Here is a 13323-nt window from a genome sequence, read left to right on the forward strand (position 1 = left end):
GAAGCAGCATAATTTAGCTGGACATTTGCCAAGAAACTTTAGAATGCTGGCCATTGTAAGGTATATAGTTACTACGTACAGGAATTGTTTCCCTCATAGAAGCAGGCACTAAACAAAGGCAGGTGTGACGGGCTGCCAAGTGGCTAGGTGTGGCATGCAACAGAAGAAGACAGGTTTACATGTGTGCTTGAACACATCCATTTAATATCCCACGGCTAGTAATGAGGAGACCGAGTTCTTCAGCTGCCCTGGAATTGCGCTGAAATGTGGCCTTGTGTAGTCTAGAAAACAGAAAAAAAGGCAATATATTGGTTTTCCTACTGTGGCATTGCAACACACAATGCATCTTTTTCTGAAGAATGAAGTGCGCAATGCACAAGTTTTCAACCCTGTGAGCTCTAAACATCTCCACCAATTTTGTGCAAAGTCCTAAAATGCACGAAATGGCTGAATTAATGCATTAGAGCTGGGAGCGCGATGGATGTGCGCAACACCAACAGATACATGACACATAAGCTCCATCATACCAATTGTCATCTACCAAACAAAAGCTCTAAATCAACTTCAGTTTAATGAACTTCCATATTAGTATCGTGACCAGTTCATGGAAGTTTCATGTGTGAATAATCTGAGGAAAGGCAAGGTGCCAGTCGAAACTGAGTTGCAGCCTTGCTTGGACACAGGTACATAGATGAGTTGACTTAGATGTGGCACTTAAGAACCAGGAAATGATACAAGCAGTATGTAAGCAGTTGAACAGGCAAAATGAACGTTCTACAGCAAGATTATAAAATGCCTTTGCTCTGCAGGCAGACATTGACAAAGTGAGCTTGTTACTAAACATGTTAGCTTTCCACAAGACAGGATATTGTATTATCAGTGCATTCATATTACCAGGGCCTCTATCTCAAAAATACATATACCAACAGTAATGACAATTTTCTAGTTATGTTGGGAAAGCTTGTATTATAATACGCTATTATAATCAGGTTAATAGCTATTTTAGCAGGAAAGAAAGCACTGTCCTAACAGATCGCACTGAATTTGCCATGAAAAAAGTTTTGTGGAAAACTGTACAAAGAATATTAAGATGCCTTTTTGTCACACACGTACCGAGTATGGCGTTGATCTTCTTGGAATCCAACGGATCCTTCTGCGGAAGGGATTTCCCGGCCACCCAATAAGGACATCTTTTGATGGTGATGATGATGTGTGGTATTTTGTGGCGCAAGGGCCAGGTTTGGCCAAAGAGCGCCATGGCAAGTGGTAGTGTTAACGATGTATTATGGAAGATGTGACTTGGCTTTAAAGTGGTCTAAATATAGTCGCTGTAAACTGCGTAAAATCTACGTGCTATAAAATTATGGCGATTACTAATGATGAATACTATGAACATTAAAATCCATCGTAAAAGAATGATGCATTGTTTAAAATATGCGAGATGTTAAATTGCTTACAACTGTACTGCCTCGCCAGAGCCCTTGAACCACAAGGGCCTAGAGGCATGCGCTATTCAAAATAATTATCGCAGCGGCATCCTCTGAAGAGAGGAAGCGCTAAGAACGTGTGGGGCTAATAACATGCAACACGACATCTTTCAAAAAACCTAGGATGGCGTTGGTGCCAAAGAGTGGTTCTGGACCAAGTCACATAACAGGATGAAGGGGGATGTGGTGCCGGTATGCTAAGAGAAAATGTTTTTTTTTCTTTCGGATTCGGCTTCCCGACAATCCAGTAGGACATGGAGGACGGTCAGCCTCTCCCCGCATCTACCACAGGTTGGAGGCTCGTTTCCCGTGAGTAAGAAGTTATGTGTCCCATAAGTGTGTCCTATTCTTAGACGGCAGAATAGGACATCTGTCCGGCGGGATTTTGTTACAGCAGGTCAGAAACCTAATTGTGGCTTTATTACATGCAGTTTATTATTTATTTCTTCGTCCCACATGCGTTGCCAGCGGTTTCATAGTTTCCTTCTTTAGAAAGGCTTCAGGTCTGTGACAGGGACCGAAGCAGTAGGATTAACTACATGCAATGAAATTGATGTGGCCATTTGGTCCGCTAGTACATTTCCCTCGATGCTCCTATGTCCAGGCACCCAGCATATTATCACATGTTGGTTAGATATATATGCTTTACACAGTACGGAGTAGAGTTCATTATTTACCGGATTTTTGTGGCTACAGAAAGACATCAAGGCTTTCACAACACTAAGGGAGTCCGTATATATAATTGATTTCTGTAGTTTTGATTTCTTTATATGCTTTACAACCAACAACAGTGCGTAGGCCTCAGCCGTAAAGATACTGGTTAGCGGATGTAGTATCTCGGATTCTCAGAAAGATGGACCGATGGCTGCATAGGACACCCCGTCGTGTGACTTTGATGCGTCTGTGTAGAACTCCGTGCAGGAGTATTTGTGCTGGAGTTCCCGGAAATGCATTTGGATTTCAATCTCTGGGGCATGTTTTGTGACGTCCACAAAAGATATATCGCATTGTATGAGCTGCCACTCCCAAGGAGGTAGCAGCTTGGCAGGATGCATAAGGCGAAGGTCGAGGAGTGGAACCTGCATTTCTTCACTAAGCTCCCTCACACGCAGCAAGAAAGGCTGTCTTACGGAGAACGATTGCGAAAGAGTATAGCATATGTCATATCATTAATGGTATTAAAACAGGGATGTTGAGGATTTGAGTGGACTTTCAGAAAATAAGTTTGGCTGATGTATGTTCTCTGAAGATGAAGTGACCACTCATTTGATTCTGCATATAAACTTTGTATGGGACTTGTTCTGAAAGCGCCTGTGGCCAGTCGGATTCCTAGATTGTGGACTGGGTCTAGCATCTTTAGTGCTCTCGGGGCGGCAGAGTGATAAATCACGGCACCAAAGTCTAATCGTGATCGAGTGAGGCTTTCATAGAGTTTCAATAAACACTTCCCGTCACTACCCCACGTAGTCTGGGATAGAAGTATCATTATGTTCATTGTTTTTAGACATTTTTCTTTAAGATGTTTAATGTGGGGGATGAAAGTTAGTCTGTAGTCCAGTGTAACACCTAGAAATTTGTGCTCTTTGTTTACAGGTATTTGTTGTCCACCCAGTTCTAAGCAAGGATCTGGGATCATTCCTCTCTTTCTTGTAAAAAGAACACAAGAGCTTTTGTTAGGATTGATCTTAAATCCATTCTTGTCTGCCCACATTGAGACTTTGTTCAGGCCATGCTGTACCTGTCTCTCGCACACTGCGAGGTTACAGGATTTGAAAGCTATTTGTATGTCGTCCACGTAGACAGAATAAAAGATTGCCGGTGGTAATGAAGCGCGAAGCGTGTTCATCTTCACGATGAAGAGTGTGCAGCTGAGCACGCCTCCTTGGGGTACAACTGTTTCTTGCGCAAAAGGACGCGAAATTACATTACCGACTTTTACCCGGAAGGTACGACTGGACAGATAGCTTTCTATTAGGTTTAGCATATTACCATGGATGCCCATTTCTGACAAGTCTCTTAAAATTCCGTAACGCCATGTCGTATCGTACGCCTTCTCCATATCGAGGAATATGGATAAGAAGAATAGTTTGTGTAGATATCCGTCCCGGATATTTGCTTCTACACGTACAAGATGGTTAGATGTGGAGCGCCCTTCTCGGAAACCGCACTGATAGGGATCAAGGATTTTGCTCAGTTCAAGGAAATAAATGAGTCGCCGATTAATCATTTTTTGAAACACTTTACAAATGCAACTTGTGAGGGCTATCCGGCGGTAACTTGCCACTGAGGAAGGGTCTTTCCCTTGTTTCAAAATAGGGACCACAATGGCTTCCTTCCATGCGATTGGAAGGTACCCTGCATCCCAAATGGTGTTGAAAAGTTTGACTAGTGTAACCTTTCGTGTCATTGTGTAAGTTTTTAAGCATTAGCGGAGAGAAGGGGCTTAGCGGAGAGAAGAGAACTAGGAGTCGGATTCCTGATTAATAAGAATATAGCTGGTAACATACAGGAATTCTATAGCATTAACGAGAGGGTGGCAGGTCTTGTTGTGAAACTTAATAAGAGGTACAAATTGAAGGTGGTACAAGTCTATGCCCCTACATGCAGTCATGATGACCAGGAAGTCAAAAGCTTTTATGAAGACGTGGAATCGGCGATGGGTAAAGTCAAAACAAAATACACTATACTGATGGGTGATTTAATTCCAAGGTAGGCAAGAAGCAGGCTGGAGACAAGTCAGTGGGGGAATATGGCATAGGCCCTAGGAATAGCAGAGGAGAGTTATTAGCAGAGTTTGCAGAAGAGAATAATATGCGGATAATGAATACCTTTTTCCGGAAGCGGGTTAGTCGAAAGTGGACGTGGAGGAGCCCGAATGGTGAGACTAGAAATGAAATCGACTTCATACTCTGCACGTACCCTGGCAACATACAAGATGTAGACGTGCTCGGCAAGGTACGCTGCAGTGACCATAGGATGGTAATACCTCAAATTAGCCTAGACTTGAGGAGGGAATGGAAGAAACTGGTACACAAGAAGCCAATCAATGAGTTAGCGGTAAGAGGGAAACTAGAGGAATTCCGGATCAAGCTACAGAACAGGTATTCGGCTTTAACTCAGGAAGAGGACCTTAGTGTTGAAGCAATGAGCGACAATCTTATGGGCATCATTAAGGAGTGCGCACTAGAAGTCGGTGGTAACGCCATTAGACAGGAAACCAGTAAGCTATCGCAGCAGACGAAAGATCTGATCAAGAAACGCCAATGTATGAAAGCCTCTAACCCTACAGCTAGAATATAACTGGCAGAACTTTCTAAGTTAATCAACAAGCGTAAGACAGCGGACATCAGGAACTATAATATGGATATAATTGAGCAGGCTCTCAGGAACGGAGGAAGCCTAAAAACAGTGAAGAAGAAACTAGGAATAGGCAAGAATCAGATGTGTGCGTTAAGAGACAAAGCCGGCAATATCGTTACTAATATGTCTGAGATAGTTCAAGTGGCTGAGGAGTTCTATAGAGATTTATACAGTACCAGTGGCACCGATGACGATAATGGAAGACAAAATAGTCTAGAGGAATTCGAAATCCCAAAGGTAACGCCGGAAGAAGTAAAGAAAGCCTTAGGAGATATGCAAAGGGGGAAGGCAGCTGGGGAGGATCAGGTAACAGCAGATTTGTTGAGGGATGGTGGGCAGATTGTTCTAGAGAAACTGGCCACCCTGTATACGCAATGCCTCATGACCTCGAGCGTACCGGAATCTTGGAAGAACGCTAACATAATCCTAATCCATAAGAAAGGGGACGCCGAGGACTAGAAAAATTATAGACCGATCAGCTTACTGTCCGTTGCCTACAAACTACTTACTAAGGTAATCGCAAATAGAATCAGGAACACCTTAGACTTCTGTCAACCAAAGGACCAGGCAGGATTCTGTAAAGGCTACTCAACAATAGATCATATTCACACTATCAATCAGGTGATAGAGAAATGTACGGAATATAACCAACCCTTATATATAGCTTTCATTGATTACGAGAAAGCGTTTGATTGTGTCGAAACCTCAGCAGTCATGGAGGCATTACGGAATCAGGGTGTAGACGAGCCGTATGTAAAAATACTGAAAAATATCTATAGCGGCTCCACAGCCACCATAGTCCTCCATAATGAAAGCAACAAAATCCCAATAAAGAAAGGCGTCAGACAGGGAGATACGATCTCTCCAATGCTATTCACAGCGTGTTTACAGGAGGTATTCAGAGACCTGGATTGGGAAGAAATGGGGATAAAAGTTAATGGAGAATACCTTAGTAACTTGCGATTCGCTGATGATATTGCCTTGCTTAATAACTCAGGGGACCAATTGCAATGCATGTTCACTGACCTGGAGAGGCAAAGCAGAAGAGTGGGTTTAAAAATTAATCTACAGAAAACTAAAGTAATGTTTAACAGTCTCGGAAGAGAACAGCAATTTACAAGAGGCAGCGAGACACTGGAAGTAGTAAGGGAATACGTGTACTTAGGGCAGGTAGTGACGGCAGATACGGATCATGAGACAGAAATAATCAGAAGAATAAGAGTGGGCTGGGGTGGGTTTGGCAGGCATTCTCAGATCATGAACAGCAGGTTGCCATTATCCCTCAAGAGGAAAGTGTATAATAGCTGCGTCTTACCAGTACTCACCTACGGGGCAGAAACCTGGAGGCTTACGAAAAGGGTTCTACTCAAATTGAGGACGACGCAACGAGCTATGGAAAGAAGAATGATAGGTGTAACGTTAAGGGATAAGAAAAGAGCAGATTGGGTGAGGGAACAAACGCGAGTTAATGACATCTTAATTGAAATCAAGAAAAAGAAATGGGCATGGGCAGGGTATGTAATGAGGAGGGAGGATAGCCGATGGTCATTAAGGGTTACGGACTGGATCCCAAGGGAAGGGAAGCGTAGCAGTGGGCGGCAGAAAGTCAGGTGGGCGGATGAGGTTAAGAAGTTTGCAGGGACGGCATGGCCACAATTAGTACATGACCGGGGTTGTTGGAGAAGTATGGGAGACGCCTTTGGCCTGCAGTGGGCGTAACCAGGCTGATGATGATGATGAGCGCTTCATACATGATTCTATCAGATCCTGGTGCGGAGCTGTTGCATGCGCTCAAGGCAGCTCTCAATTCGGCAATACAAAAAGGACGGTTGTAAGGCTCATTCTCTCGACCTTTACTTGTTAATGGCTTACGTTCTTCTGTTTGTTTGTATTTGAGAAAGGATTGTGTATAATTTGTTGGACTTGACACGCTCTCAAAATATTCCCCATGTGAGTCTGCCTGGTCTTGCAGCGTATCGCCCTGTGTGTTTACCAGGGGGAGTGAATATGTTTGCCGCCCTCTAATCCTAATAACTCTGTTCCAGGCTTTGGCCTCATCCCTAAACGAGTTATTACTCAATAAAAACTTGTGCCAGCTTTCTTTTCTGGCCTGTCGGCGGGTTCGCCTGCCTTGGGACTTTATTTTTTTAAAGTTCATACCATTCTCTACAGTGGGAGAAGCCCGTAGCAACCCCCACGCCTTGTTCTGATTCTTACGGACAATCGTACATTCGCTGTTCCACCATGGTACACGTCGTTTGCATGCCAGACCACTCACTTCGGATATGCATTTTGATGCGGCATCTATTATGAATGATGTAAGATACTCCACAGCAGCATCAATTTCTAAAGAGGAATGTCGGCCCATGAGATGTTAGTAAGCGTTCGAAATTTCTCCCAGTCGGCTGTGTCTATCTTCCACCTAGGAGCTTGTGGAGGATATTCGTTTTCTTCAGATGTTCTTATCAGTATAGGGAAGTGGTATAGGGAAGTGGTATAGGGAAGTGGTGGCTCCCGTAAGGATTGGTCGTAACTTCCCATTCGAGTTCGAGCAGTATGGACGGGGAAACTATGACAAGATCTATTGAAGAAAAGGTTCTGTTTGTTAGGGAGTAATACGTGGGTTACTTCTTATTCAGCAAGCACGCACCTGAAGAAAAAAGGAACTGTTCAACAAGACGACCTCGTGCGTCTGTACGAGAGTCGCCCCACAGGGAGCTGTGCGCATTGAAATTGCCAAGGACAACATATGGTTCTGGCAATTGATCTATAAAGGATTGGAATTAATGTTTCATTAATTTGTAGTGTGGGGGTACGTAAAGCGAGCAAATGGTGACGAGCTTATTTAGAAGGACAGCTCGAACCACCACTGCTTCAAGGGGCGTTTGTAGCTGTAAATACTGACAGGGAATACTTTTATGAATAAAAATGGCAACACCGCCTGATGATACGACAGCATCATCGCGATCTTTGCGGAACTTGACCTAAGGACGGAGAAAGTTTGTGTGTTGTGGTTTTAAATGTGTTTCCTGTAGACACAGCACTTTTGGATTGTGTTTTTGGATAAGACGTTGCACATCATCAAGGTTCCTAAGAATACCTCTAACATTCCATTGAATAATTTGTGTATCCATATTGAAAGTAATGAGTGCTGTGTGTATGGAAATGGAGGTGATGTCTTAGGTTACAGGAGGCGCGGCACTCGCTCACGCGAAGATGGAAGCGTCAACGACGAAACAAGAAGCTCGTCAAACGCATCGCGCTCCTCAACAAACAGATCGCTGAATACGCAACCAAGCTGTGCCGAGAGAACTGGATGAGTACGTGCGACGGGCTGCAGGGAACGCTGTCGGCGCGCAAGACCTGGTGCCTGCTCAGACACCTGATCGACCCGTTGAGCAGCAAGACCGCAACCAACCGCAACCTCACCAAAGTTCTGAACGCTTACGATGGCAACGGCCAAAGGCTCATTGAAGACCTCAAGGCGATCTACCTCAAGACGGAGAGCGGGCGATTTCCGATACCGGAGGAGTACGGGGGACCGGAAAATCCGGCATTGGATGAACCGTTCACCATCACGGAGTTGTTAACAGCCATAGACGAGAGTAATAAGGCGAGCGCACCAGGAATGGACGCCATTACATACAAGCTGCTCAATAACATGAGTGATGCGGCGGCACGTGGGCTCCTGGGTCACATCAACAGAACCTGGGAAAGCTCGAAGTTGCCCGCAGAATGGAAAGAGGCCGAGGTACGGTTCATACCTAAACCCGGCAAACCTCTGACCATCGAGAACATGCGCCCCATCTCGCTCACGTCCTGTGTGGGCAAGGTCATGGAACGCATGGTTCTCAGAAGACTTCAAGCACACCTGGACGAGACAAATCAGATGCCGGCGACCATGTATGGATTCCGCCAGCACCTGAGCACCCAAGACGTCTTGATCCAATTACACGAATTGGTGATTAAAAAAGCAACGAGGCACGCGCCCCGGGGTATACTGGCTTTGGGCCTCAAAGGGGCCTTTGACAACGTGTCCCACGCCAGCGTGCTCGAGAACCTGCGCAAGACGGGGTGTGGCCGCAAGACCTACGGTTATATCAAAGATTTCCTAACCAATAGAGCAACAACTATCCGGATAGGAAATGAACGGTCAGAGCCTGTGGAGCTCGGAGACAGGGGTACCCCACAGGGGTCTGTCCTGTCGCCTCTGCTTTTCAACCTAGCACTCCTGCCCCTGCCCGAACTACTCAATCAGATCGAGGGCGTGGACCACGCGTACTATGCCGACGATATAACGGTGTGGACGAACCGCGCGGGTTCCGATGCCTGGGTGGAGGAAGCCCTGCAGAGAGCGGCAACGACCGTCCACGAGTATGCCAGGACCTGTGGCCTGAGCTGCGCTCCACAGAAATCGGAGCTGCTCATGGTACAGCCCAGAAGACCGAAGAAAGAGCCGGCGCCAAACATAATCATCACCATCGACGGCACAGAGATCAAACCAACGCAGCAGATCCGGATACTGGGCCTGCTGTTGTGCAGCGACGGCAAGGCGCACGCAGCCGTCAACAAAATCAAGACCACATCCGAGCAAGTCCTCAGCATGATCCGGAGAGTCACCAACCGGAACAGAGGAATCAAAGAAGAAGACGCACTGCGCCTGGTGCAGGCATTCGTCGTGTCACGCGTAACGTACTCCGCCCCGTACCTCCAGCTTGCGAAGGTGAACCGCGAAACGCTGAACACGACGATAAGGAAAGCAGTAAAACTCGCCATGGGCATCCCAGTCTACTCGTCAACGCAGAAGCTGCTGGAAATGGGTGCCCACAACACGGTGGAAGAGCTGGTGGAAGCACACCTATCCCACCAGAGGGTAAGGCTGAGCCGGACAGAGCACGGTCGGGCCGTCCTACGCAAGATAGGATGGCAAATTGAACAGCTACCGACAACGGAGCCACTCCCAACAACGTGGAGAGACATTATTAAGACCAAGCCCCTCCCCCGGAACATGCAGCCGGGGAGGAACAACGAGAGACGCTCTGCGCGGGCCAAGGCACTGGCTCGACAGCTGGAAGAGGACCCCGAGGTCCTCTACGCGGACGCCTCACTTCCCAAGCACGGAACCAGAGCAACGGCGGTCGTCACCACCATAGATAAACTTGTCACAGGCGCGTCGATACGGACGACGAATACAGCCGAAGCAGAAGAAGTGGCCGTGGCCCTCGCACTCGCACAACCGGGAGTGAGGACCGTTGTCACAGACTCCCAGACCGCCTATGCAAGCTACCGCAAGGGGAACATCTCTTCCGTGGCACTAGCGATCCTCAACAAATGCAAATCACCGGGGCGGGCCGTTGAGCTCGTGTGGGTCCCGGCTCACTCGCAAGTGGAAGGCAACGCACTCGCCGACCACTATGCCCGAGAACTATCGATCCGGGCCGAGGACGAGCCAGGGCTACCGCACCCCGTGACAAGCTACAAAGACATCACGCAAATGTACAGAAGCGGCAGATGTAGGCTTCCCCGTCCGCATCCGCAACTCAACCGAATTCAGCAAACGATCGTGCGACGTATGCAAGCGGGGTCGCTAGCGCATCCAGTGCTCTTGCATAAGATGTTCCCAACAGAGCATGACACTTCATGCCCTTTTTGCAGACGGCCAAAAGGCACTCTAGCACACATCCTTGCAGAGTGCACTAAGCTCAAGAACCCTCCACCACCCCTACCCCCCACCCTCCCCAGCCCCAACCCCCCCGAGCGATGGGAGACCTTGTTGTCCAGCCCCGACCTACCGACCCAGCTCGCGCTGGCGGCTGGGGGCCAGGAACTGCTGGACACATATGGGACCTGAGAATAAGGTTCCACCCCATCTGGTGCAAGCGCGCACCACCCGTCACTAAGGGCTCAGCACAAAAGTTGATTCTCTCTCTCTCTAGGTTACAGAATTCTTTCGAGGCCCTGTAACAGGGGTTCTGCCCTTTCTGGAGCGTTCGAGTGAGCCTCGCAGCTCCTTCAGCACATGGTGCGCCTTGGGGACAGGTGTAGTGTCCATTGCCTCTTGTGAGGCGCCGGACACGTGCTCTTGCGAGCGGGAAGTTACCAGCGAAGGTCCCGCCTTGGAGGGCAAGACCCCTGCGCCCACCAGCCCGGAGGTCGATGGGGCTCCCTGAGGAGTTCGGCTGCGCCGGCTGTTGCCAGCGCTGGAAGGGGCCGGGGAGGTTGGGACAGCCTCAGCTGCGCCCGCCTTCGGGGTCGATGGCCCCGTCTGCTGGGTTGACGGAGCAGCGCTAGCTGCAACCGCCGCGCGGGCAGATGGCGTAACTGCCGACTCGCTGGATGTGGGTCGGACAGCTGCTGGTGGCCGTTGTGTCGCTGCCCCCTGACGCGTCACATCGGCAAAACTTTTCTTGGGCAGGTATGAAACCCGCCTGCGTGCCTCTCTGAACGATATGTTCTCTTTTACTTTGATGGTTACTATTTCTTTTTCCTTCTTCCAGGAGGGGCACGACCGCTAGTACGCGGCGTGCTCCCCATCACAGTTTACACAATGGAGAGCATTCTCACAAGTTTCACTGGTGTGTTCTTGGGCACTGAATTTAGCACAAGTTTGGCGACCTCGGCAGCTCTGCGAGGTGTGGCTAAAGCGCTGGCATTTGAAACAACGGAGTGGGTTTGGCACGTACGGCCTGACACGGAGCTTGATATACCCGGCCTCGATTGACTCGGGCAAGAAACTTGAACCAAAGGTGATTATTAAATGCTTCGTCTGAATCTCTTTACCTTCTCGCCTCGTCTTAATTCTTCTGACATTGATCACATTTTGTTCGCTGATGCCCTCCAGGAGTTCCGCTTCAATCAGCTCAAGCAAATCATCATCTGACACAACACCACGGGTGGTGTTCATTGTACGGTGCGGGGTTACTGTTATGGGGGTCTCCCCAAATGACACTAGTTGCGGTAGTTTCTCATACTGTTTTACATCGCGGAGCTCCAAGAGGAGGTCGCCACATGCCATCCTTGACACCTTGTAACCTGGACCAAAAACATCAGTCAGCGATTTTGAAACAAGGAATGGTGAAATGTTTCGGACTACTTTGTTTGGCTTTTCTGAATGAATAACGTGAAAGCGGGGAAAATTCTGGGTTTGGCGTCCAAGAAAATTGAAGACATCTTCTGTGCGCCCTCGTTTCTGAAGGCGATCAGCAAGGGAGGGGAAAGAAGTTTGCATGAGAAAATGTATATATTCGGCAACAGCGCCGACCGCCCACCACGGAGCCCAACGAGGGGACGCGGCAGAGCTTGCATACAAGTCTGCACGACGCCAGTCGTACGCCGTCGCTATAACCGAATATGGTGTACCCCAGGTTTGATAGCACACAGGGTTAACCCTTGCCGCCAGGAGAAAGGAAGTAAAAAGAAGAGAGAAGGAGACAGGAAAGGTCAAAAAGTGAGAGATAAAGACGAAGATCGAGGATGGAGAGACAGGAAAAGGCGACTGCCGATGTCCTCCAGGTGGGTCATTCTGGAGGTTCCGTCTATGTGAAACAGAGGCCAAAGTGGTGTGTTGCCGCCGCCGGGGGGCCTTAAAGGTCCAAACACCCAGCATTGGCTCAACCTCCAGGATCCCCCTTTCCCCAGACACGGCTAAGCCGCGCACGGCTACACACGGGGGGGTCCAACCCTCGTGTGCTGGGGTACGTAGTGTCGCAACACACCAAACGCCTGCTGACGCAGACGCCCCTGCGGGCAAGAACCTCTGTTCAACGTTTTCTTTTGTAAAAGGAGCTTTAAGGAGGCCCGCCGCGAAGTGCAAGCCTGAATTGTTAGCATCCATGCGCAGACTCTTCAGCAGGCCCTTCTCAACATATTCACCGTCACTGATGTCTACCTGTGAAACAACAGAACACGCACAGATTCATTTTATACACTTTTGATCAAGGACTGGTTAGGAAATAGGGCAAGGTTTGTAAAAATGTCAGTAGCTGCTTCTTGCTGATTCGGTTTAAAGAACAAAGCAGCCTTACGTATACCGTGCATTCATTGTGCTGAGCTGTGCACTTTCACCTAAGACTAGAAAGTATTGGGAACTTTAATGCAAAAGAACACATGCGTCTGCCTAAATCTAAGCAAATGCGTGCCAACCCTTGACAGAGAGTGAGATCTGCTGGTTAGCGATTAGCAGACATTGAAAGCTTCAAGCCTGATTCAGTAGTGGACCAAGGGTCAAGCTGTGCTTGATTAGTGACGCACAAGTGCTCGAGAACTATCAAACAAGATGCAATTGTCTTCGAACACAATTCTCTGATTTTTCCTTGCAGACATGCACTTTTCAAGTTACTGACTGCACTTCGGTGCAAAGATTTTGTCTGACAAAGTTAATAAACCACATACACAAGCAGCAAATTCGTACTTAGCACAGTCTTTAATAGTTACTGATATGTTCAATTTAGAAAGCCCTGTATATTGGGCCTCAACA

At 47.9% G+C, this 13323-nt stretch overlaps 1 long non-coding RNA gene across 1 annotated transcript in view; it reads right to left on the bottom strand.

Annotated features, from left to right (window-relative positions):
- Positions 1 to 209: 209 nt before the first annotated feature.
- LOC135908085 (uncharacterized) overlaps positions 210 to 13323 on the bottom strand; it is a 62928-nt gene continuing 49814 nt past the window's right edge. Inside the window, exon 3 of the long non-coding RNA XR_010566200.2 lies at positions 210 to 281. This is a non-coding gene — a long non-coding RNA (uncharacterized lncRNA). The remainder of the gene's footprint in view (positions 282 to 13323) is intronic.

The sequence above is a fragment of the Dermacentor albipictus genome, chromosome 5, assembly GCF_038994185.2.
Source record: "Dermacentor albipictus isolate Rhodes 1998 colony chromosome 5, USDA_Dalb.pri_finalv2, whole genome shotgun sequence".
NCBI lineage: Eukaryota > Metazoa > Arthropoda > Arachnida > Ixodida > Ixodidae > Dermacentor > Dermacentor albipictus.